The sequence below is a fragment of the Ambystoma mexicanum genome, chromosome 6p (assembly GCF_040938575.1).
Source record: "Ambystoma mexicanum isolate Mex_15411 chromosome 6p, UKY_AmexF1_1, whole genome shotgun sequence".
NCBI classification, from domain to species: domain Eukaryota; kingdom Metazoa; phylum Chordata; class Amphibia; order Caudata; family Ambystomatidae; genus Ambystoma; species Ambystoma mexicanum.
Window position 1 is genome coordinate 79,149,569 of NC_090935.1, and position 26,878 is coordinate 79,176,446.

The window sequence follows — 26,878 nt, forward strand, 5'->3', positions numbered from 1 at the left end:
CCGCCATAGCCCAAGGCGGCAATAGCAGTAACCGTAAATAGCGGTGACTGTAATTAGCAGTCACCACTATTTACAGTCACCGCTAAATAGCGGAACCGGAAATTGCGTCATTGCAGAGGAACGGGAAGGAGCATGGCGGCCATCTTTAAAAACACAATCCATTGCCATCCTCACCACACAGGACCACTGGCACACTGGTGATCGACCGAAAAGCACATCCTACCTTCCAAGAATGCCTAAAGCACCCAAGAAGGGATCTGCCCGCCTCCGAAAGAAGCGCTTCAGCCAGGATGAACTACAGATGCTCGTAGACACCCTGCATGAGAAAGCAGGGACAGTGTTCAACAGCAACATGAGGAGGGAGGCAGTGTTGCGGAAAAAGGAGATTTGGGCACTAGTCGGGCAGAAGGTCAGTGCAGTGGGCAACAACCCCCGCACGGTCAAGAGTTGCCACAAAAGATGGGATGACCTGCAGCTGAGGGTGCGGAACATCCTTTTGGCAAACCGTACCCAGGCCTTGGAGAACAGAGGAGGACCAAGTTCTCCAATTAAGCTCACACCGTGGGAAGAAACATGTGCGAGCATGATTGGCCCAGAATCCATAGAAGGCGTAGGAGAGATGATATGATATGATATGATATGGTATTTGTAACGCGCCTATACACAAGTGTTTCAAGGCGCGACGAGGCAGGGAGGGAGGGAAACAGGGGGAAGACAGACAAACGATCTTACTAGGCCAGGTGTCATTCAGATCGCGCAAGTGCAGAGGTAAGGGGAAAAGGAGAAAGTGCAGGGGGAGGAGGTGGGGGGGAAGTGCAGTACAAGGAAGTAGCGTAATAAAATAATAAATAATAAATAAAAAGGGCCAGCTGGTGGCAAGTGCGAGGTAAGTGCAGAGCAAGTGCTGAGAAGTGCTGGGAAGGGGGGCTGTAGGGATACAGTGACAGTCCCACAGTGCAGGGGGAGCCAGGGAGGCAGTGCAAGTGGAGAGTGGCTGGGCCCTGGACCGAGGTCGCTGAGAGTGGCCCAGATGCAGGTTTAGTGCAGAATTCAGTGGGGAGTTAAGCAGGTTTAGCAGGGGAGAGGGAGTGAGAAGGCAGAAGCGAAGAGGAAGGTTTTGAGGTACTTCCGGAACCGGAGATGGTTCTCCTCAAGTTTCAGGGAGGCAGGAAGGCTGTTCCAGAGGGAGGCCCCTGCTGCGGAGAGAGATCTACCCCCAGCTCGTTGCTTCGAGAAGCGGCTGACCATGAGGGAGTTGGAAACGGATGAGCGAAGGGCTCGTGAAGGAAGATATTTAGGAAGAGAGAGTTGAAGGTATTTAGGCCCCAGGCCCCAGAAGGCCTTGTGGACAATGCAGAGGGTTTTGAACTTAATCCTCGCATCCACTGGGAGCCAGTGAAGAGATTTCAGTCCTGGAGAGATACGGTCCCTGGGCTTGAGGCCAAGGACAAGTCTCGCAGTTCTGTTCTGGATAAGTTGCAGAGGGCGGAGAGTGGAGGCAGGCAGATTAAGATAGAGGCTGTTACAGTAGTCCAGCCTTGAGAGAACCAGGGCTCGGGAGACAGTGAGCTTCTGGGGGAAGGAGAGGAAGGGAAGAATACCTCTGAGGAGGTGCAGCTGGTAGTGTGACTTCTTAGAGACGTCAGATATATGAGGAGAGAAGGAGAGTGTGGAGTCGAAGATGACCCCGAGGTTTTTAGCCTTGCAGGTAGGGGCGGGAAGGGGGCCAAGGGAGGCCGGCCAGAGAGCTGCAGGGAAGGAGGGAGTGGGTGTGCCGATGAGTAGAATCTCAGTCTTACTGGCGTTAAGGCAGAGGTCATTGGCAGCACACCATTCCTGGATAGCAGACAGACAGTCGGAGATGAGGGAAGGAGAGGAGGAGGCCGAGGGTAGCCTGAAAATGAGCTGGGTATCGTCCGCATAGCACTGGAAGTGGGGGCAGAGAGCGGCGATGCGGTGGGCAAGGAGTGCCAGATACTGGTTGAAAAGCCAGGGAGAGAGGTTGGATCCCTGGGGGACACCACAGGTGGAGAAAAAGATGTCAGAGAGGAAGGAGCCCATTTGGACCTGGGAGGGTCGACCGGAAAGGAAAGAGGTCAGCCATGCCAGAGCCTGACCAGTGATACCCAGGTTATCACGGAGACGGTTGAGCAGGATGGCATGGTTGACAGTGTCAAAGGCAGAGGAGAGATCGAGCAGAATGAGAACACAGGGAGTGTTGGAATCGAGGTTAAGGAGCAGGTCCTCACGGATGTTCAGGAGAGCAGTTTCCGTGCTTCTGGCTGCTCTGAAGCAGGATTGATGGTCATGAAGATTACCAACAGATTCAGCATGGAGGTTAAGCTGGGAGATGGCCAGTTTCTCCAGGAGTTTGCCCAGGAAGGGAGTAATGGAGATTGGGCGATAGTTGGCCGGGCAGGAGGGGTCGGAAGAGGGTTTCTTGAGGAGGGGGTGCACAAGGGAGTGCTTGAGGGGGGATGGGAAGACTCCAGAGGCGAATGAGTGGTTGCAAAAGACAGCCAGGGCAGGAGCCAGGGACTCGATGTGGTCCTTGATGGTTTTAGAGGAACAGGGGTGAACCTGTTTAGACGAGGCTTTCATAGATCGGACTTGTCTGGAAACCTCATCAGCAGAAAAAGGTGGAAAAGCAGAGAAGGAGGGCGGAGGGGCTGCTGCAAGAGAGCAAGAGGAAGAGCCGGGAAGAGAGGGAGGGAGGAGAGCGGAGGAGAGCGAGGACAGGATGTCCTGAGTTTTTGAGATGAAGTGCGAGGCCAGTGCAGTGCAGAGGGCCTGGGAGGGGACAGGAGAGGTAGAGACTGCAGCAGGGTTGGCCAGCTCCTTGCAGATTTTAAAGAGTTCGGCCGAGTTGTTAGATGCCTCAGAGATGCGGGCTTGGATAAGGGCTCTCTTCTTGGTGAGAACGGAGAGCCGGTATTGCCTTTGGAGCAGGCGGCAGGCCAGTTTGTCAGAGGATGAACATGAAGCACGCCATTTCCTCTCTGCCACCCTGCACTTGCGTTTTAGGGTGACGAGATCCGAGTCATACCAGGAGTTACATTTGGCTTTGGGCTTCAGGCGGATTCTCATGACGGGGCAAGGATATCGAGAGTATCAGATATAGAGGAATAGAGCATGGAGAGGGCTGTGTCAGGGTGGGAGTCAGCCGGGGGGGGAGGAGGGGGCGAGAAGGTAGCAGCGAAAGCCTCAACTGACACGCGCTTCATGGGCCGGATGACCGAGAAGGTGGGTGGCAGTGAAGAGGGTGGCTTTGCCTGTGGGGTAGGGAGGGAGAGGTGGGAGGATAGGAGAAAGTGGTCACTCCAGGAGAGAGGAGTGGAGAGAGGGAGGGAGAGGGGAAGGTCAGAAGAGATCAGAGCATCAAGAGTGTGCCCTGCAGAGTGAGTAGGCCCAGACGGGAGAATAGAGAGTGAGAGAGAGTTGCAGAGTTCGCGAAAGAGACCAGTAGGGGGACAGGAGGCATCGAGGTGGATGTTAAAGTCACCGAGAAAGAGGAGTTGGGTGGTTGAGGACAGGAGTGAGGAGGAGAGGTCAGCCCACTCAGAGAGGAAGGAGGAAATTTGACCAGGTGGCCGATAGATAGTAGCCACGGTAAGGGAATGGCTAGGAGAGAGAGAGAGTCGGCAGACAAGACATTCCAAAGAGGAGTAGGTCTGCGTAGGAATGACAGTGGCAGGAATCCACTCAGGGAAGATAAGGGCAACACCACCCCCTGAACGGTTGGGGCTGGGCACAGAGAGGATCTTGTAGCCGTCAGGTAGGAGTGTGTCGAAGCTGGTGGCAGAGCTGGCAGTGAACCAAGTGTGGAGTGTGGCGCCACGTCTTCTGCTGATGGAGGTGAGTGTCCAAAGTAAAAACTGCTAAGCCAAATCTGATGAAAGTCAATGCCAATGTCTGTCCAAAGAGTGACACCATGGTTGGCCACACACACACTCCCCGTAAAGTATGCTGAAGCAAGTGAGACACATGCCGATGCCTGGTGCAAGGCCGTAACGAACATGACACATACCACACAAAGTAGGAAATTCCATGAGGCACACACCGTGCATGACCTAAATTGTGAGCATGTCAGACAGCACAGTACCTGGCCAACATGAGTGACACTGACATATGGCTGCATTTACCACCCATGTATGGAATGACGTGCCGTTCCCAACCCAAATGCCTATTACCCACAATTGTGTGGATGTGCAATCGTACCAATGTATGTATGATGCCTATCCAAACATCACTCATGCCGTCCCTCTCTTTCACCCCCACAGGCAGTGAGCATGACAGTGAGGAGCAGGACACCACCCCTGCACAGGACAGCACCCTCCACATCCAGGGGCCAAGTCAGGGGGCGCCGTGTCCCAGCAAGGAAGACACCACAGGGACACATACCACCAGCAACAACAAGGCCTGTGGAGGGCACATCACCCCCACCCCCACCCCTCACTGCACTACCTGCAGACACCTGTCCAACGCCACGTTCGGAGGAGTCCAGTGTGGCTGGGGAGGTGGCAGCCACGGCCCCCCTCACAGTCGAAGACAGCCCCGATGACATCTGGGGCACCATTGAGGACGACTCAGTGGATGTTGTCCACACCCCAGCACAATTGTCATCCCCCCAGGTATCCATGGGTGACAGTGTTGATACCAACAGTGGGTGTGTGGGGGAGTTGTGTGGGGAGGGGGAGGAGGGGTGAGGGTGGTGGAGGGTTTGTTATTCACGTTAATATTATTACTTTCAATACACCGGTTGTGTTAAAAAAAAAGAACCAGAGAGGACATTCATCATTGCGCATGTGTCATTTAATTTTGCACAGTGCATAGTGTACATCTACCCCCACACCCAGTTCCATATGTCCTACCATTATGTCACCCTCTGCTGACATGTAAGTCTGAAATATTGTGCTATCACTGACTGGCGCACAGCACGTCCCTCCTGTGCATCGCTACTGTGAAGAGGTCCTGCCACATCTTCATCATCCCCTTCTTCTTCATCAAGTGGTAGGTGTTCCATGTCAGGGGGAAGGGGCACGTTCCGGCGGATGCACATATTGTGCAGCATTACAAATGCCATGGTGGTCTTGGCCACCTTCTCATATCTGTAGAGGAGGGCCCCACACGACCAGCTGAGGCAGCGAAATCATACCTTCAACAGGCCAAAGGTCTGCTCAATTACCACACGTGTACGGGTATGGGAACGATTGTAGTCCTCCTCGTGCCTGTTCTGTGGGTTTCGGACAGGGGTCAGGAGCCACAGCTTCAAGGGATAGCCACCATCACCTGCATGAGAGTGGAATGAAGGTAAATGTTCGCACATTCATGTTGGACAACTGTACTAGTCTCACATGGCTGCAGGTAATTGGTGCCCACATGCACATGTCCCTGGATGCATTGACCCCATTTCTGGTCCCGCTATGTGTCCTGTGCAATGGACTAATGGTGTGGGTTGCATCTTCAAGATGATTCATGGTGTGCACTGACATCTTGTTGCACGTGCATTGTATATGCATACAGCAGTGCTATGGTAAAATTAGTGATGTGTTGTGTTCTGTGAGATTTACTAGTAGGGAGTGTTGGCTGTAGTCTGTACAATATTGGGCCTTCTGCACTGATCATTTCCATGGTGACATCCAGCACTCCTATGGGTGTGCCGAACCAGTGACACACTGTGGAATCCCTGGTTGGCTCTGTTCAATGCACTCCCAGGGATCATTGTCCTGTGTGGTGATATGCTAACGATAACGATGCGATAACGATAACAATGCGTCTCACTTGTGATATTCTCTGGTTTACGGCATGCCGATAATGCCGGCATGGTGTGTCGCGTGCTTTACTTTACGATGCTGTTAATAGTGGTCTGGTTGGTCAGAATAGCCCTTAGTGGTAAACCTTTACCGGCATCCTTTTTCCCTTTCCTTCAAACTCGGAATGAGGGCCAATGTCTTAGCGCCATTTAGGACTAGGCTGGTACAATAATAAAGGAAAATGTGTGGTTCACACAAGATCTGCAAAATCTCAAAACTGCAAAAAATAAATGTTTGTATGCATGGAAAGCATCTAGGGATGATAAGGACAGGGAGGGTTATGGTAACGCCAAGGAACATTTGAAGTTCTTGAAGGAACTGGAAGAACTGTGTCCAAGTGAACAGGAGTGTCCGTTAAAAGATGCGGAATGGTGTTCTTCCATTCAAGAGGCTATGATGAGCAAGGTAAATTGCAATCAAACGAAATATCGAGGTTAAGAAGAAAATGCTAGATGCTACAGAGCCAATGGCTAATAGTACTATTAAAAAACATTCAGTGGCTCAATTACCTTTTGATCTATAATGGCGACTGAATTTTTGTTTATTTATAAACTAAAGCCAACGACAAATTGTAAAGGGGACTTTTGACCATTATTGCTTTTATGCCTATGATGATTGTTATTTTAACAACATGTGCTAAGGCCTCCTTTGCAGAAATCCATGTTCCAGACAGAATCAAAAGTGCTTGGATTTCTCCTTTGTTGAAAAAGTCGTGTCTCTGCCATTTGAAGCAACGAATTACAGGCCGATTAAAAAACACAGTTTTTACAAAACATTTTAGATTGTGTGGCATATTTGCAGATTTTAGAATGTTTTAATAATCATATCATTTTACATAAAAAGCAATCTGGTTTTAGACAGGGTCCTGGCACTGAAACAGCATTGTTGGACTTAAAGTCCAGCTTTTTACATGTCATAGACAAGGGACAGACAGCTCACCTTGTGTTATTGGATCTGTCTGCGGCCTTCAACCTGGTCAAACATGCTTTGTTGATCACCAGATTGAAGGATGTGGCTGCATTTTCGGATGCACCTGCAGATTGGATAGTATAATTTCTAAGAAACAGGCTGTGTAGGGTTTGCAATGATATAGTGGAAGCAGAACCAACATTTTTGCAACCCACTTTTTAATCTGTTAGAAGAAACTGGTATCGGCTTCATAAATTACGCACATGATCCACAATGTGTCATCCTATTGACTGGTGATTATGACCAAGACACGAAAAGGTTAAATTAAGTTTATGAAGTAATTCAGGTATGGATGGTGGTGAACGGTCTTGCTCCGAATGATATAATATGGCATTTATGATGCTCCTACACACAAGTGTTTCTAGGCGCAACAAGACAACGAGGGTGAAACAAAGGGACGACAAAATAACGATCTTACTAGGCCTTGTGTCATTCAGATCGTGCAAGTGCGGGGAAGTGGGAAGGGGAGAAGTGCCTGGGGGGCGTGGAAGAGAGAAGTGCAAGTAAATCAATAAGTGCAGCCAGCAGGTGGTTCATAAGTGCAGAGAGAAGGGACTGCAGGGTTGCCGGAACAGACCCTTAAGTGCTGGGGGAGCCTAGAGGCAGTGCAAGGGCAACTGGACATGCATGAGCTTTGGCCCGAGTTCAGAGGTATCCATGTGACCAGTGTGTGAAGCAGTCAGGTACATCAGCAGGTGAGAGGAAGAGAGAAAGTGGAAGAGAATAGGAAGGTCTTGAGTTGCTTCCAGAATGGAGGTGGTTCTGCTCAAGTGTGAGAGAGGCATTGAGGCTGTTCCAGAGGAGGCCCCAGCTGAGAAGAGAGATCTGCCCCTAACTCTCTGCTTGGGGGTAGATGAGAGGAGAGTTCGAGAAGGAATGAGAAAAAGACCAAATGGATGGTTCCTGGAACTGCTCAGAAAATTCTTATGCAAATGTAGGAGTGCGCCTTTGGATCACCGTTACCAAAAGCAAACCCACCCTGAAAGAGTATGTACACACTTTGACTTAAAGCAAGTTTATTGTACATATTCATCTAAGCACCATCCTCTTTAACTTGTAAATGCATGTTTCATATTTACACTACACCCCTCTCTCTGGCCTTTCCATATTTGGTCATAGCCTCATCTCCTAGTTACACAGTGTATACACATTACAACAATTTCAATTATCACAGGTTCCATCTGGTTAAAAACCTTTAACCCTACTTGTGACGCACACGGCTTCTCTAAGAAAATATAATTAGTGTGAAAAGTAGGAATGTAAACACATTTCCTTTTTATATATATCATTGCTGGTTTTATCGCCCAAACATGTCGGTGTCCACACTTACCATTCCAGCCCACCTTATCCCAACCCACACCTTGAAAACCCATGAGCTATCGGCGCTGCTTTCCTTGCAAGCAACCAGCATCAGGGTTAATTTTCTGGCCTTAAAATCCAGCACTACCAGGTGACCGGAATCATTGTGTGATTTAATAACAGACTCCTATATAATTTGTATCTCCCCTCTTCAAGACAACCTTCGAGGGTAGCGGGCAGGAGCCCACCTCCTATCCTGCAGCCACGGACACCAGGCTGTATCCTACAGCTAGCGCAGACTGGCATCACACGGCCTGCCTGACCGTGTCCCAATCTTCCGCCTGACCCGCCCATGCCGGGTGCGACGCGGCACCACAGCGAGGCTGAGCCGCGACCTGCCCCACATTTTGAATCCAGTATCTGCCGGCAGGCGGATGCGCCGGCGGCCTGCATGAAGGCCGTATAAAGGCCCTGTTTGCGCTCAGGTCCCCCTCTTCAAGACGACCTTCGAGGGTAGCGGGCAGGAGCCCCCCTCCTATCCTGCAGCCACGGACACCAGTCTGTATCCTACAGCTAGCGCAGACCGGCATAAAACGGCCTGCCTGACCGTGTCCCAATCTTCCGCCTGACCCGCCCATGCCGGGCGCGACGCGGCACCACAGCGAGGCTGAGCCTCGATCTGCCCCATATTTTGAATCCAGTATCCGCCGGCAGGCGGATGCGCCGGCGGCCTGCATGAAGGCCATGTAAAGGCCCTGTTTGCGCCTGTTTGGCGACTGGAAGGCGAGGAAGTGCCCATCCCTTCACCCCTGTTTTCCAAAGGTAGCTCGGAGGGAGCCTCATCCTCCTCTACGATGGGCCCCCATCACGGTAAGCCTTGGGGCCTTAATTTGCACCTTTAGCAGGGAAACGAAAAACCTTGAAATCGAGATCCAGTATCTACGCTCCACTTAATGACATAGAGCCTTTCTGTAACACTTCTTGCGCTGCTGCGAGCTGTGCTCATATAACTCTGCCCACTGCCGTGCAGCTCGCACAGGCCCAAAGCATGAGGCTCGACATTCTATAATGACCGCACTATTTCAATAAGGTGTTCCCCATATGTGTTGAAACTAGCCACTACATGGGTGCTCAGGCTTGCCCATCACAGTTCAATAGGTAGCTATAATATGCTATCACTCCCTCCCAGCGATATGGTCACCTGCTTTTACCTTTTTGCCTGCACTGTGCCTATGCCATTTGAAATGCAATCATTATAGCCCTTCGTGCCTTGCTACTTGCACCCTAGTCACTGCAGCCCACTGTGCCTAGGCTGATCTTTGCCCACTGTGCCTACAAGCATCTTAGTCACTGTAGCCCTTGCTGATCTCTGCCCACTGTGCCCATGAGTATTGTAGTCATTGTAGCCTATGGAGACTACGCTGAACCATGCCCTCTTTGATTTTGTGTAACTTAGTTTCTGCTACCCACTGGACCTATGCTACTTGAACCTTAGCCACTGTGGCCTACTGTGCATATGCTATTCCCTGTCCAGTATGCCCAATTGAAATAGCCTATCCAGCTCTCCGTGCTTATTGAAATTTAGCTTCCACAATAGGCTGACCTTCATAGTACTGTTACAGCTTTGAGCAGCCCTGAACAGTGTGTTTTTCACCACCTACTGCATAAACATGGTCCCCTACTAATACACCTTATGACCCATTTGAGACCCTCCTGGTCGCTTGCCAATTGTATGGTCGCTCAGAGACCACTATGATATTGTGTTGTGCCTTATGGTCGCTCAGAGACCACTATGATATCGTGTTGTGCCTTATGGTCGCTCAGAGACCACTGTGATATTGTGTTGTGCCTTATGGTCGCTTAGAGACCACTGTGATATTGTGTTGTGCCTTATGGTCGCTCAGAGACCACTGTGATATTGTACTATGCCTTATGGTCGCTTAGAGACCACTGTGATATAGTGTTGTGCCTTATGGTCGCTCCTGACTGCTCACAGGCCCTCCTAGGATTTTTGCTATTAGCCTACCAGTATTTTACTGTTGACTACTGTATCTAGCCCAATTGGTGCAAATAAAGCGAGCCGAGCCTCACTTTACACCACCCCCCTATATCCCTAGCTATGTTAAGTTGGATATTGTGCATCATGTTCCCCTTCTGCCTTGTCCGAGCGGACACCCCGTGCACTGGCACTCACTTCCTCGCCCTCAGTAATGGGCTCACCAAACTAGCTTGCCCAAGACACCATCCCATCCCCTGTCCTACCCCCTTCCTCCCTACCACACCTCCCTTCCCATCCTCCTCCATTCTCTTTTCCAGGCTCAAGGACACCTACGCAACCAGTAAGGAACACCATCCCACCTCGACCATCACTGATGATCCACATGTACACCCCAACCCCTCAAGCAATGGTAAAACACACCCTATCCTAGGATATGAGAGAACATCCCGTTTAAGAGCTTGCACAAGGCCACCACACCACAACCCTACTACCAAGACCCAGCCTCCCAGATCACCCAAACCCACGGCCCACACAACAAATGACAAACACACCCAGCCTAGAGCAACTAAAACTACTCCACTAAGTGGCCCACCAACTATAAATACTCCCACTAAGGAGCCCAACCCTCCCATTAGTCTCAAAAACGCACTCATCAATGCCCGCTCCCTTGGAGCCCACGCCATTGATATTCATGACCTCATCATCGAACTTGACCTTGAAATGTTAGTAATCACAGAAACCTGGCTACACCAAGCATCAGGCCCTCTGCTAGCATTGGCTATTCCACCAGATTACACCATTCTCAGATCTGATAGAACCACCACTCCAGGAGGCGGTGTGGCCATCATTGCAAAAAACACTATCAAACTTAGATCAAGTTCCATTGAAATAATCTCAGGGTACGAACTACTACTCGCCAAACTCTCATTGAATGAAAACACCACAATTAACATAGTGGTCATCTATAGAGCCCCTAGCACAAACAGCCACCCAGAAACAGACATCCCACTAATACTGGCGCCCTTCCTCAAACCCAAAACGAAATGTATCATCATTGGTGACTTGAATCTAGGTTTTAATGATAACCAAGACACCAAAGCAACCGCCCTCATCCTGGCACTAAATGACATGAACTTCTGCCCACACGTCAATGTCCCCACCCATACCAAGGGCAGAACCCTTGATTGGATCCTCACCCTCAACACCAACATCACCTTAGGCCCGATTACCGCACTGAATTGGACAGACCACTACTGCATAGAATTTACAATCACTAGTGACGACCCTTGCACACCCAAGAACATATCTATGGACATCATCGAAAGTAGAAACTCTAAAAAGCTCACAGCTGAGAACTTCGACCCCACCTTGAACAAATTGCTAGATACCCACTCAATCCTCAGCAATGACCCAACTACTATCGCTGAGTACTACCACAAATGTCTCTCCACAGCGACTAACACCATAGCACCTGTAACCTCCAAACTAAGGCGCCTCAACAAAAAATCCAACTTCTGGTTCAACGAGGAATTAATCGCCCTTAGAAGGAAAAAACGCTCTCTTGAGCATGCCCATAATAAACATCCCTCCTCGGACTCAGCTAAAGCATTCAAAGACGCAAATACCCTCTACAAATCAGCTATCATCTCACATAAAGCTAACGCCTACAATGCTCGCATTAGCAATGCAGCATCCGACTCCAAAGAGCTCTTTTCTATCCTTAGAGAACTTGAAAATCCACTTCCGACCGACACACCCATAAACACAAGCAAAGAATGGTGTACCACCATACAAGATGCTCTTGCCTCCAAAATCACTATGTTACAAAACAAAATCAACTCCAAAAAATTACTCCTAGCTACAAAAAAAAAAAACCCTTCCCTAATCCCTGTGCCCTTTCCAGTGACAACTCCAACCCCCCCTTCCAATTCACACCAGTCACCCACAATCTCGTACTCGATACTATCTCCAAACTAAAAGCATCCAACTGCAAAGGAGATACTGTCCCAGCCAAACTAGTCAAAGCCTGTGCACCCACCCTGACCCCCCTCATCACTAAATTTGTCAATGCCTCATTCAACTCCAATACAGTTCCGACTTGCATTAAAGAAGCCTGGGTTACACCACTTCTAAAAAAACCAAATCTTGACCCCACCATTCCAACTACCTATCGCCCCATAACCACGGTCCCATTCTTACTCAAAATCATCGACAAACTAGCCTACAACCAAATTCAAACCCATTTAGAATCTAACCAGCTCCTCGGCACCAGATAATCAGGCTTCAGGCCCAACCACAGCACTGAAACAGCTCTCTTGGACCTCAAAATCCAGATGGATGCCATTAGAGATTCAGGGAAACTTTGCATTCTCCTGCTGTTGGACCTCTCAGCTGCGTTCGACTTGGTGGACCACGACAAACTCTGCAACTCAATTGCCCGTGAATTTAACTTCTCTGAGGCAGCCACTGCTTGGGTGAAATCATTCTTAACTGACCGCACCTCCAGAGTGTCCATAGGCAAAGAAGCAGCCAACCCCATCCCAGTCCCCATAGGAGTGCCCCAAAGCTCCTGCCTTTCTCCCACGCTGTATAACGCATATACCAAGCTCCTGTTCTCAGCACTTGACGATATGGGTGTCATATACACAAATTTTGCGGATGACACCCAGATCCTTATACCTCTTACAGGCAACTATGACCAGGACACTTTAACAATCAATAAAATGTACGTCATCATACAAAACTGGATGGCATTAAACAGCCTATGTCTTAACGATGAGAAGACGGAAGTCCTCATCGTAGGAGCTCCAGCCAAATTAGCAACCCTTCAGCCAGAATATTCAACCAATAACATCGACGGCACCAATATCCCAGTGTTAAAGCAAGTAAAAACACTAGGCGTGTACTTTCGATGCTAGCCTGACCATGACTAAACAGATCAATGTACTTTCCTCCTCCACGGCCTACACTTCCAAATTAATTGCACTCAGCCGACAATTTCTGACCCCAGCAAACTGCCTCACCCTGGCCAGAGCACTGGTCCTATCGAAATTGGACTACTGTAATGTATTACTACTGGGCACCTCCAACAACAACCTAGCCAAAATGCAACTTTTGCAAAACAAAGTCCTGAGGGCAGCGCTAGGCATAAAAAAATCAGACCATGTATCCAAGACCAGGAAAGATGCCCACTGGCTCCCCATCAAAGGCAGCATCATTTTCAAAACATTATGCATCACCCACAAATGCATTACAAAAAAAGGACCTATCAACCTCAATAACACTCTGCATCCTAAAACTAACATAAGATTACTGAGATCCAACGACAAATTCCTCCTGGACCCCCCCGATTCAAAACCACAAGAGCAGGGGGCAGCAGCTTCACCACTTTAGCCCCCAAACACTGGAACACCCTACCCATCATCATCAAAAAAGCATCCTCCTTCACAATCTTTAAGAAACAGCTAAAAACCTGGTTATTCAACCAATATTAGCACCTTAAGATAGGACCCCTTCCATCGGATACTGTTGTGAATACTTAGGCCACAGTATATTGTTGTGAATATGTTGTAACCTATATCATGTAATGCAGCTAATGTAATGTTTGAATGTGACTAATTTCTAAGCTGTCTTATAACCTCGCCGTGACACCCGAGGGTCTGGGCGTGTAACAAATAAAAAATAAATAAATAAATAAATAAATAAACAATGCAACAAGGCCATAAAAAAGGCCTGCCTGAATCTGACCATCTGATATTCATCCCAGCTGCTGCTGTCTTTCTTCAACCTTGTAAAACTAGTTTCTCAGTCGCACAGAGTTCTATTGCCTAACCCAGGTTTTCAGCCAGTACACTTTCTAACTTATCAGATAACTACGGCATACAGATCTGTATATTCATGCTACCCAAAACCTATTTCCGTAGTGACCCCATGTATGTTTACCTGTACATGTATGTTCAGACCTCTGCATCCCCTCAAACTGATTTTCCCATTGCAATTCTCCTACCTCGCATGCACATGTATGGCTCCTCGCTGCCTGGTTGTTAAGCGCTCTGTGGCCTGACACACCTATATTGCATTTATATTGTATCAGCAGTTTTAACATTTATCATGCTGTACACATGCAATTCGAAAAATGTATCAACTAAAACACAAACTCCACTAAATGTATTGCTTATCTCATTCCCATTAGCTACACTGGATTCACGCTAAATTGCCACATTATTTCAACATCACTGTCACCCCGCCACCAGTGTGGCACATGCAATTCAAACTTCTCTTTACGCGTGGGACCCTTAACTACCCCAACAGGAGCTTTCAGGTGGGTGGGACTGTTATAGAAAAGAGAAAGTAAAAACCTTGGGTATTCATTTGGATCAGGATCTTCAAATGAACGCCCAAGTAAGTAGCTTGCTGTCTACATCTTTATATTATATCAAGCTGTTAGCACACATTTGTCCATACATCTAGAAGGTTAATTGATTGACAATAGCAAGAGCTATTATAGGGTCTAAGATTGATCATTGCTGCAGCTTACTATGATATCATAAGTCATTTGTAACGCGCCTGTACACAAGTGTTTCTAGGCGTGACAAAACATGGTGGGAGACATAGGCAAGATGAAACAAATTATCTCAATTGGACCTGTGACATTCAGATCATGCAAGTGCAGGGGGGAGAGGAGAAGTGTCTGGGGAGGGAGAAGGGAAGTGCAGTCAGGCAGGGTCAGGGCAGCAATTTCTCTGAGTAATTGCAGCCGGGGGAAGGCAGCTAAGGAAGCGCTGAAAAGGGAGGGGTGGGTGGCTATATGGTTACAGATACAGCCCCTAAGTGCACAGAGGCCTGGTAATAGTGCAGGTGGAGGAAGCCTGGTCCCCTTTGAGTACATAGGATAGCCAGTCGACCAGCAAGCGCGGCAGACAGTGGTCAACAAGGGAGAGCGAGAGAGAAAGCAGGAGAGAAAAGGAAGCCCTTCAGCTGCTTCCAGAACCTGAGGTGGTCCTGCTCGAGTTTAAGAGGGGCAGGGAGGCCATTCAAGAGGGATGCCCCTGCAGAGGAGAGAGATCTACTTCCAACTCTCTGCCAGGAGAAGCATCTGACCGTCAGAGAGTTAGAGGTAGCTGAGCGAAGGTCTCGATTAAGAAGATGTTTAGGAAGAGAGAGTTGGATGTAGTGTGGGTCCTGACCACAGACAGCGTTGTCGCCAATGCAGAAGATCTTGAACTTCATCCTTGCAGCCACCGGGAGCCAGCAGAAGATTTCAGGGCTGGAGAGATATGATCCCTGGGCTTGAGGCCAAGTACAAGGCTTGTAGTCCTGTTCTGGATTAGTTGCAGATGGCAGAGAGTAGAAATGCAGGTTGCGATAGAGGCTGTTGCAGTAGTGCAGCCTAGAGAGAACCAGGGTTCTGGAGACATTGAGCTTCTGGGGGAAAGTGAGAAAAGGAAAAATACCTCTGAGGAGGTGCAGCTGATAGTGGTACTTCATCGAGAGGTCTGTGACATTAGGGGTGAAGGAGAGAGTGGAGTCGATAACCCCAATGATTTAAGCCCTGCAGGAAGGTGCAGGGATAGGGTCCAGGGAGGAGGGGCAGAGGGAAAGAAGCTTTTCTGGAATTGAGGCAGAGATTGTTGCAGGCGCACCATTCCTGAATCGCGGATAGACAGGCAGGAATGAACGAGGGAGGAGAGGAGGCAGAGGGGAGGCTGAAGGAGAGTCATCTGCATAACACTGCATAACAGTGAAAGTTAGAGAAGGTAGAGGTGAGGTGGGCCAAACGGTCTATGTAAAGGTTGAACAGCCAGGGAGAGAGGTTGAAGCCCTGGGCAACACCACATGTGGAGAGAGAGGTGGTGGAGAGAAAGGACCCCTGTTGGTCCAGGAAGAAGGCAGTCAACCAGCCGAGTAACGTCCTGCAGAGTAACTAGTTAGTATTAAAAAGGCAGAGTGTGATAGACTGCAGGTGATTCAAAATAGTGCTGTGAGGGCTATTGCTGGATTGGGATGGAGAGACCATGTTTCCAAGGCAAGAAAGGAACTACATTGGTTGCCAATAGAGGCTAGAATTGAGTTACGGTCTCTGGTAATCTAGATCACAAGTCAACACTTCGTGCCCAAGTTGTTTCGGACCTGGTCCAAATCCGTCTAATGTGTTAGGCTGTTTGCTTTGGCATAAATTGACCTTTTTTGACTATGGGAAAATTAATGGGAAGTAGGCTTTATGAAGCTTTGCAGTCGGTGGGGTGCAGACATGTAATCACTTTCAAATGTTTGGCCAAATCCATTACTCAAATTAAAAGTTATTAACAAAAGAATTTTGAGGGTTTCCTATGTGTCTCTGACTCACCTTTTACTATAGGGCGGTGACCGACCATGATTAAACTTCTGCCTGTCATGAGTGTGTGCATACTATTTCACAAATGTTAGTTACTCAGAAGTAAAGGTTTATAAAATGTATACTTTTGAAGACATTTTATACACAAACATTACTGTTGATAGGCGATCAGAGTGATCTCTGTCACTTTAAGCAATAGATTGTTTTACTACTTCACAGAAGTATTGTTTTAATCTCACACTACATATTTCCAACAGATGGATGACAATCATTCAGTGTGGAAAAAAAACATTTTTATTCTATCATGATAAAACTGGAAAATAGCTGCACATTTTCATCTTTGGTGTCACTGAAAGAAAAGACAGTCCGTCAAGAGCAGAATTGGGAACTGTGCAAAGCTGTGTGGGCTGATTTCTGCCCAGTATTCCATGAAACCCTTAAGCTAGACTCCAGCTTTGGCTTTGTTGCACAATCCACTACCCACCTGCCAAAATCAGCTTTCCTTCTGAGGCGCTGTTGAGCCCAGGGGACAGGGGTGGTATTTTTTTACTGGATGTCTATCATAGATGTCCGGTCAAAAATACCATGCTTTCCCACTTGGCCCCCAGCGGCAATTGCAAACTAGCATTTTACCCATTTTTTTTAAAGTATGCTATATCATGCAACATTTTAACCCATTATTTAAAAAGAATTCACAGAGGGAAAACCCCCTGCACCCGCCTTGATTGGTTCCAGCTCCCTCACTGCACTCGGCCGCTACGGCATTTTTGTGGGAAATATGTATGCCCCTCCACTTTAAAAATTCACCAGCTCCACTGGCACTCAGACCTTGTTGGGAACGGGGTGAGGGGAGCCCAGGGACTGTGGTGGGAGCAGGATGGGCGTGAGAACTGGAATAGTGGTGGGAGCAGGGTGGGTAGAGCCCAAGGTATGTGATGGGGCGGGGAGAGCCAATGGACTGGGTAGGAGTGGATGAGGGAGTCCAGCGACTGTGATGGGAGCAGGTGGTGCAGCCCAGTGACTAAATTGGGAGTAGGGTGCAGTGACGGCATGCAATAGTTCATAGCCATTTGTACATACTGTCCATTTGGCATTTTTGGGGGGGCTGGGCTTTCCCACAATTTGCTCAAGGGGGGCCCAGGGCCAAATAAGTTTGAAGACCAATGAGCTAGAGGAATTATCAAGACCCATTCTTGGATGTTGATAATGGTTAGACAGCAATGATATGATCCATTCTAGGGCATGTTCTAGTGACCCCCATCAACTATTTTGATCTGTTAATCGGAATGACTTGACTTGACTTTGCTTCGGAAGCATTCAGGAATGACGGTGTTGACGTGACATAGTTCTGAAGATGATCACCCAGACACAATATACCATAAATGATCACATTTAGCAATGCTCATTGACAGTAACAAACCCGACTGGTACATTTAGAAATAGACTATTCCAGGTTGATACCACTCCTGTTTTTTCACTGTGGTAGGTGAATAACATTGTCTAGTGGAAGGAAGCCAGAAGTTACTGTGCCACCCCAGGTGTAGGTCATTTCAAGTCACAGATGTTCATATGCCAGGACATTTGGCCCCATCGTGACACGAGTAGCCACATGTTTAAGTGGAAAGTTAATATGCACATGTGTGGAAATCCTTTCCCCGGGGGGACTGATTATTGCCCTTACTACTATTAACATGCATCCTGCCTTGTCAACACGCTTGGGTCTCCACATCCATATTAGTTTGTGCCACCTGTTGTTAGGCAGAATCCTGTGCAGTGCCCTTAGGGACCACTACACACGATTAAGGCTACAGGTGGCAATACAAGTTTTACCTTTGGTACAAGCCTGTACTACTATGTCAGAGTGGTAGCAGTGGCGGAGCAGCCAGGTTTATCTCAAGAGTATATGAGCAGTAGCAGAGAATACACAAAGGGACCACAATTACTGTGACTCAAGCAAACACTGACTCAAGGTTTCAGGTAGAAAAATATAGGTACATTTATTTTTAAACCACTCGTTATAAACACAACACTTCTATGAAAGTTCAATAAAAACCACACGTTAAATATACTACAACTAACCAATTCACTTTGTACAGTAAGTCTCAAGGTAAGTACCCTGTGTTGGAATGAACCGGTGTTAGGCACAAAAACATGTTACCGCGGATACGATTGCGATCACTTTTTGACAGTTCGTTCTACTAAACAAACGCATATCCGTGACATGAAATGCTACCGGGGCAAAAACACTCTTAGCACCTGAGATACCCAGAGGGAGTTGGAGGTAAAATCACAGTCAATATTTTGGTTAGGCAGACAGAATCGAGAAACACTCAGAGACAGGAGTTTAAAAGTCAAAGGGCTGGAGCCAGGGTCAAAAGACACTGGGGCCAGTTGCTGAAGATCACACGGTCAGACAGTTCACGATTCAACGTAGCCAAAAGTACTTGGATATTGTCAATGTTGGGAAGCAAAAGTTATAAGAAGGAAGGAAGACAAGGGCAAGCCTTGGAAATGAAGAAAAAGGGGTTCACCCAGTTTCCTCAAGCAGAACACAGTACCTTGTTCCAATGGTGTAGCTGGTGCCCTGGCAGTTGGTTCTGTTGGTTTCCCGCAGACCCACAATTCCTGTAGCTTCGTTGTGAAGGAGGACGTCTGAAGGGGATCTGCAAAACACAGGGATGAAGCCAGCAGCAGCGACAAGGAATAAAAGGTGTGCTCCTTAAAAACAGGAGAGGCTCTTGAGGTGGATATCCAGACCACTACAGCAGCATGCAGCGATTTCGACCACGGAAGAGGATCCTCTGGCTGTAGAAGATGAGCTGGTTATCCCCACCAAGCTCAAGGGAAGAATACTCCAGACTGGATCTTCTCTAAGTCGTTGAAGGGAAGATAGCTCAAGACTGCACCAGGGCTTCACCTTTATGGGGTAGTTGCAGCAGCCGTTGTTCTCTCCACTTCTCTTCTGTTCCTTGTAGTTCCAGTGATGACTCTCTGAGTTCTAGCCCAAGAGACCTGCCTTTTATGAGAAAAAAAACCCATTCACACAGCGTGGCTGTCAATCACCCAGCAGGGGGGTTGTCCAGCCCAGACAACTACCCTGGCCAATCATGACAAAGTGCAACTTGGGTTTCCTAGGATACCCTGTGCAGGGGGTGACTACATCCTTCCCTCACATTCAGCCCACCTAGACACCCAGGCGCCTGGTAGAGGGCTTCTGAGCAGAAAGCCCGCCAAAAGACAGTGAACAAAGAAGGTGAACCTAAAACACAAGAAGGACTTTAACAAAAAGAAATGGCGAATAAACCCAACCGGAGCCAAAAGAAAGACGATTTGGTCAAGCAGGTTTATGTTCGAGGCTAATATAATAGCCAATAACAGTACCACGTTTATCTAATATAATCGTGGTAGAAAAGTTAGGGTAGATACCACTGCCACTAGCCAAGTCTAAATGTTAAAAGAGCGAAACAATGCTCTAGGAGTTACAGATAAAAAGGGATACAAGTTAACCCTTTCCAGTTCTCCATGGAAGATGGGGTGTACTGGATCTGTGGTAAATTGACTAGTAAAGTTAATGGTAATTTTATCCTTTTTCTGGGGGACAGTAGTCGCCTCAGAAATGGAGTCGAGGGAAGTCTTAAAGACAACCCTGTGCCACGTCACTGCAAGTGCTGTGTGACACACACAAAGAAGGGTGCTACTGAAGTGGTATGTTTCAGAGTCCACAATCACAAAAACAGATAGAAACACACAGCAAAACATAGGTAAGAGTGGGAGAAAAGCTCTCACTCTTACCAAGTGGAAAAAAATAAACTCCAGAAGTCCAGCAAAGCTGCTGGGGGACTCATTAGGTGAGGGAAATCAGCCATAGATGAGAATTCTCCCTAAGACCCGTGGTTTAGCAAACTAATTCTGTCATAGCTTCTAGGTAGCATCATGACTTCTACTACTTTCCTTATACACATGGCTTCAGCAGTACATATTAATAAACCCGACTCAGGTGCATTCATATTTGAAAGCTCTTCATTTAAAAAAGAAAACAAGAATTGATTGCAATCGTAATCAACTTTTTTGACATTGACACTCAACCTAAAAAGCTCATCATAATTACTGAGAGTGACTGAAACATTCTCAATTCTAGGTTATTTCAATTTCAGTAGGTGATTTGGAAAGTACAATGTCCCTCCAATGCTACAATTGAAATACCCATTAAAGATATACAGGGTCATTCCGATTTCAAGTGCTATTGATATGACGTTTTATTTAAAAACAAGCGATGTGCAAATGTTTTTTCCTCACTCAAAGGTTGGCCCTTTAAAGTTAGACGATCCACAATGAGATTGAGAATATCAAATCTCTACAAAAAAAAAATATATATTTTCAATCAGTATCTAAATATGATCTAAATGTAATTTTAACCTTCAACCACTGTAAAATTCATCCTACATGAAATGGCAATCTCTTAAAGCAACTGTCGACCATTGTCATGTTAAAGTCATGTCCTAGTAAATAAACACTGCTCTTGAATAATTATTAATTTAACATCGCAAAGTTTGAGTCAAAAAGTTATAAGCAATTCCTTTGGTTCACTGTTTACATGATCCTGCCTTTATGGCCAAGTGATCTCAACATAATTAACATGGAGCCTTCTGCAAGACCATCTAGATTTGTCTTACTAGATTGCATTCTGAATCCCTTCATCACAGCTTACTCATGCTCACTTGCAAGGGCTGAAATCACTGTTTCAACAGATGGCAAAAGGCTTTTCTCTTTTAGTGGAAGGTGGGACCCCATACCACTACACTGTGCCCCACTCTTGATGTTTGTTATCCTGTAACTCTGCCTTGACTCTAATTTCTCAAGGCTCCTCAGAGCACACCACTGGCAATCCTCCCACAGAGGAACAGTCAATACTAAAATAAATTCTAGATTCTACTGTCTCCTCCTATTTCAATTAGGAACTACTCCATACCAGGGCCATCCCAGTCAAATACTGCATGTAAAGTTTTGAAAAAGGACATACTCCATTGCCCTTTTTGTGGGACATCTTGTACCCATCCACTCTCTTCCTCACACTTTACTAATCATGCACCAATGCTCTTGTATATGCTGGGGTCCACTATGGGTCTCCTTCAGCTTTCACTCTTGTGATGGACATGCACCAAAGGCTAGATAAAGGGTCATGTCCCTAGATCCATGCTGTATTCCTAAATGCTTCCAGACACGATCTGAGGTGGAGCACAGTCCCTGTACTAGCCTGCAGGCTCCATTTCTTCTTCGTCATCCTTGGAATCCTGCCCACCCATTCCCAGAAATCTCTTTGTTTACTACCTGTTCACCACTCCGTTCACCATTGGATCTATTAATATTCTGGGTTTAGAGGACAGAGTTGCCTCCTCCCACTGGGGCAACCACATCTTTGCAGATCTTTGCAGATCCTAAGTTCTCCAGGCACAATTACTGGCCTTGAAGGTATTTTGGTAAAAGTCTATGTATTACCAGTGTAGCACATTTACCACGTTTGAGAGGGTAGAGAAACAACTGTATGTGCCGCCATGCCCCTTTGAGGAATGTGCCAACAAGGCTACCTTTTGCACTGCAGAAAGTCTACCTCATGAATCTCAGCTTATGCGGCTGCTGGAAGCTTTGGACCAAGTCTACTGCACAGTGCAGATAATCAGCACAGTGTGGGGGGGTTAAGCACTCTCTTCCGACGTCCCTCCCAACACACCTCCTCCTAAATACATACAATAAAATTGTAAAAAGAGATTTACATACAAAGTCAAATCCTAAATAAAACAAGATGCATCTCATGTACTCCTCTTCCCCATCCACTTTGCAAACCATAGAGTAAAAAAACAATATGACTTGTTGAACTGCAGAAGTAGGGCAATATTGATGAGTTCTCTTGCAATGTCACTCTCTCATAACCCAGTACCTATAGTGTGTGGCTGTATAATCCTAGTTCTGCCCCATAGATCTTTCAGTGCCCAGTCCTGCCCCAGGGTTGCTGTCAGCACCCTTGTTCTGCAGCAATGTCATTTTGTCGGTGACCATGTTCTGTACCATGTCACTCTTTGTGACCAGTTCTGCCCCAACATTTCTCTCAGTGGCAATATTTGCCACACCGTCTCTCGAAGTGTTCAGTACTGCCACAATCTTACTCTGCGTACTACAAAACAGCTCCTTTGCTAGCCCAATCACACACATATGCAGACTCATAGACATGCATGCACATCCTTACGTTACATACACTTAAATTCACAGAAACACCAACTCACCCACACATACAATTTTATTTAGATTTGCCCTTTTGGGCTAGTCCCATGACGTTGGTCCTCCTCGCTGGCTCTTGGTCCCGTGTGTCACTGCTCCTCCTCACTGGCTCTTGCTCCTGTGACTCTGCTCCTCCTCGCTGGCTCTTGCTCCTGTGTGGCACTGCATGCAGAAACAGGAATCAGGGAGGGAAGTGATTGATACTTCATTCCCTATATCCTGCTTCTGCGTGACCTCTAGACGGCAAAGTAGATGCCCTCATTGCCTCCCATAGGATAGGACATGCTGAGCTCCAACCAGAGGCCAGAACTTGTAGGGATCCTCCTTATGTCTGCGGGGGCACAGGCCCTTTATGGCACCTGTAAAATTACGTTCTGTCTCACATGTGGGCCTCTAGGGATTTTGTACCTGTGCACAGTGGTTTTGTCATGCAGAGTGCTTCCTGTCAGGTTTACTAGCAGGAACCGCACTGAATGACACTTGGAAAGGCAGCATCAGCAGGAGGATCTGAGCATGCGAGGGCACTGCCAATCACCCATTATGATTAGGCCACAACTGGCAGGAATAGCATGGCAATAAATCAGCATCAGCATGAGGATCTGAGCATGGGAGGGCACTGCCAATCACCCATTGTGATTAGGCCATCAGTGGCAAGAATCACAATGGCAATGAATCAGCATTAGCATGAGGATCTGAGCATGGGAGGGCACTGCCAATCATCCATTGTGATTAGGCCACCACTGGCAAGAATAGCAATGGCAATAATTCAGCATCAGCAGGAGGATCTGAGCATGGGCGGGCACTGCCAATCACCCATTGTGATTAGACCGCTACTGGTAAGAATAGCAATGGTAATAATTCTAATGACTGCAACCTCTGTCTAATAGACCCAGCTAAATGTTTCCATACATGTATGTACGGTATTGCCACATTACTGCCATAGGACATTGGTGAATGCAGTATCATGTTATACATGGGTTCTCTTATGAAAGTGTGTTTCCTTTCCACCAGACCCTCATGCTGCCCTGTTTGTAGCCTCACAGTCGGATTACACCATTATATTAACACAGGTGTCCTTGAGCAGACCAATGCTGCTTTTTAGGTGTCTCTCTTGAATTGCTAGAGTTTTCCATCTTGGGTTTCCTCTTTCTTACCAGATTCCTCACTCTGGTTGCAGTGAGAGCTGCCCTCCAGGGGACCGGAAAGCTCCTATAGAAGGAAAGGCCATCTGCTGTTTTGACTGTGTGCCATGCGCAGAAGGAGAGTTTTCGAACAGTTCTGGTGAGTGGGACTTTACACCTGATTCAGGAGTGGATTTTCAGTTACTCTTTTTGTTTGCAATAATTCCTGTTGCTGGAGGTGGAAATCTGAAGGTCTCCACAAGTCCAGGTTTTTACTGCTGAAATGGCTGTAATACTTGCAGATATCCTGACAATTCTTCATTAGTATTTCAGAAATTCTTCAAATGTTTTTCACATTTTAAAAAAGAACATTTGTTTCCATCCCTGTTTGGAAGATCGAATTGGATTTGGTTCAATGTAACCTAACTCTGCAAGCATGTGACACAATGCACAGAAAGATCAGTATTCAAGGTGGGCATCATTTTCACTATCTTTGGGTGTCTCCTCAGCATATAACTGTCTCTCAACCCATTGATTGTCCGGAGTAATATATATTGGACCTAAAAAGTTTCCCATTGTTGTTAAATATATATATTTATATATAGTATGCCTTAATTGCCATTGGAGATTCTTGAAGGAACACAATTGATAAGTGAAAGTTATTGGATTGGTTTCAATGCAACCTAACTCTGCTAGCATGTGTCACAATACACAGAAAGGTCAGTATTCAAGGTGGGCATCATTTTCACTGTCGCTGGGGGTTTCCCCAGGATATAATGATCTCTTAACCCATTGAGTGTCCGTAGTAAATATATATTGGATCTAAAATAGTAGTGGTTCATTTTGTCCCTTGTGAAATATAGATATTTAGTATGTCTTAATTGCCTTTGGAGATTATTCAAGTACCAGTTAGTAAACGAACACAATTGATAAGTGACGGTTAAAAAAATTCACATGCTGGAGGTTTTTCGAAATGTTTACCTCTACCTTTTGAGACAGAATTAAAACTTGCATACAGTTCTATGAGGTTTTTAACCTCATAAATGTGTGGTATTTACCACGTCTGTAATTCCTCAAAATACTGCATGATGTAAATACTTCATGACTTTCAATCAGGCGGAATTTTAAAACAGGCGATATTGGAAATACCGCCTGTTTCACCATTACCACCTGCCTCATAACGGGGGTCTAAGTAAGGTCAGTTTCTTTCCAGAAGGATCATTTTCCTTTTCGAAAGGCTGAACACGCTTCCCAACATCATAAGGAACCAAGTGAAGTGCAGTTTCTGATTCTGATAAACCCATCATCTTGCTACAGCCTCTCTGGAATCACTGAAACTTTCCCAAAAAGCCACAGCCAGCCTCCTTCATAGGAATGAAAAATAGGACCACATTAACGCAATTCCAAGCTCCATTCTACCTAGATGAATAAAAAAAACATCTATAGATGCCTCGGCAGCACCAGACGTCATAGCATGAGGAAAGCACTGGGAAACAGGCCTTCTCCTGTTACACACCAGGCTTTGGAATAACCTTCCAATGCGCATCAGATTGCTCCCCAGCACCTCCGGAGATTGGAATCAGCTCTCCATCACTTCCCGAGATTGGTCCCAGCTCTCCAACACTTCCGGAGATTTTTCCCAGCTCTCCAGCACTTCCAGAGATTGGTCTCAGCTCTCCAGCACTTCCAGAGATTGGTCCCAGCTCTCAAGCACTTCCGGAGATGGGTCCCAGCACTCAAGCACTTCCAGAGACTGGTCCCACCTCTCCAACACTTCCAGAGACTGGTCCCAGCTCTCTAGCACTTCCGGAGTGTTGGTCCCAGCTCTCCAGCACTTCCGGAGATGGGTCCCACTCTCAAGCACTTCCAGAGATTGGTCCCAGCTCCCCAGCACTTCTGAAAGGAGCTGAAGACACTGCTCTTGAAGAAAGACTTGGCCACCAATTTACTCCTTGATAGCATATCTCCCTCTTCCTCAGCACCTGTTCCCCCTCCTACACCTATCCTTCATACTCTATATGTTCCCATTATATTTGTCCAGCACTACATTGATTTTCACAAAATTCATCCTAGGGAAAGCCACTGCAATTATAAATACAACATTATTTTATTCATGATTTCCATGGTTTTCTAACCACAGCAATCATAAATACAACAACGTACACTTCTCTGCTCTCTGGCACTAATGAAGCAAAAGCTGCTGTAATAAAAGCTACCAGCAGGTGGCTTTTTCTTCATTAATGCCACAAGGGCAGAGATTAACTTGAGCACAGGAGGCTCATCCATTTCACAAAATGGATGCCTCCTAGTGCTTGAAATTAAAGGGGTTTAAACAACAGTTGTGTACAATTTTACATAGTAACTTTCAATAAAAAGATTTTATTATATATCTTTTATTATTGCCCATATTTTAAGATCCAAAAATGTGTTAGCGCACTATTCCTTTAAGAGTGGATACATGGTCAGAGTCAAGGAGTTCAACGATTCTATTTTCCCCTTCTGGTGGTACAACGATTATCAGCATGGATTCTCAATTTTTATCAATTGAATAACATCCCACTCCTAATAGCACAAGTAAGGAAGGCATGGTATCAACAGTAAGACATACACAAGTGACCATAGTTCAAGGGTGTTTATGGAGCTAAAAAAGGGATTTGTAAATGCCTATCTACTCCTGAATCTACAGATGCAAGCTACGACCATCAAATAATAACACAGTACTAGTAGTGTCTTGTCAAAATAAAAGGGCCTATACTAACACATCTATTGCCAATCCTTACCTCTAAATACAAATAATGTGGGAGACAATGTTACAAAAAAGAAAGAAGTGTTCACAAATTGATGTGTCAGGATATGTTGGCCTCCCTTCCCCATGTTTTCAGCGTGGGACAAAATGGTGCACTCGAGTTTAGTACAGTCTCTGGTTGCTCTAGCACGAGGGTACAGTTGAATCATTAGCATCAGGGCCTTCCATGCCCAAGTCTCTTTGCCTTTCAAAGTAACTTCATTCAGAGGGCCTGATGCAACAAATGAACAAGTTATTTTCCTCTTTCAGATTTTCACAAGTACT

At 46.7% G+C, this 26,878-nt stretch overlaps 1 pseudogene; it reads left to right on the forward strand.

Moving 5' to 3' along the window:
- Positions 1–232: 232 nt before the first annotated feature.
- LOC138510679 (vomeronasal type-2 receptor 26-like) overlaps positions 233–26,878 on the forward strand; it is an 84,094-nt pseudogene continuing 57,448 nt past the window's right edge.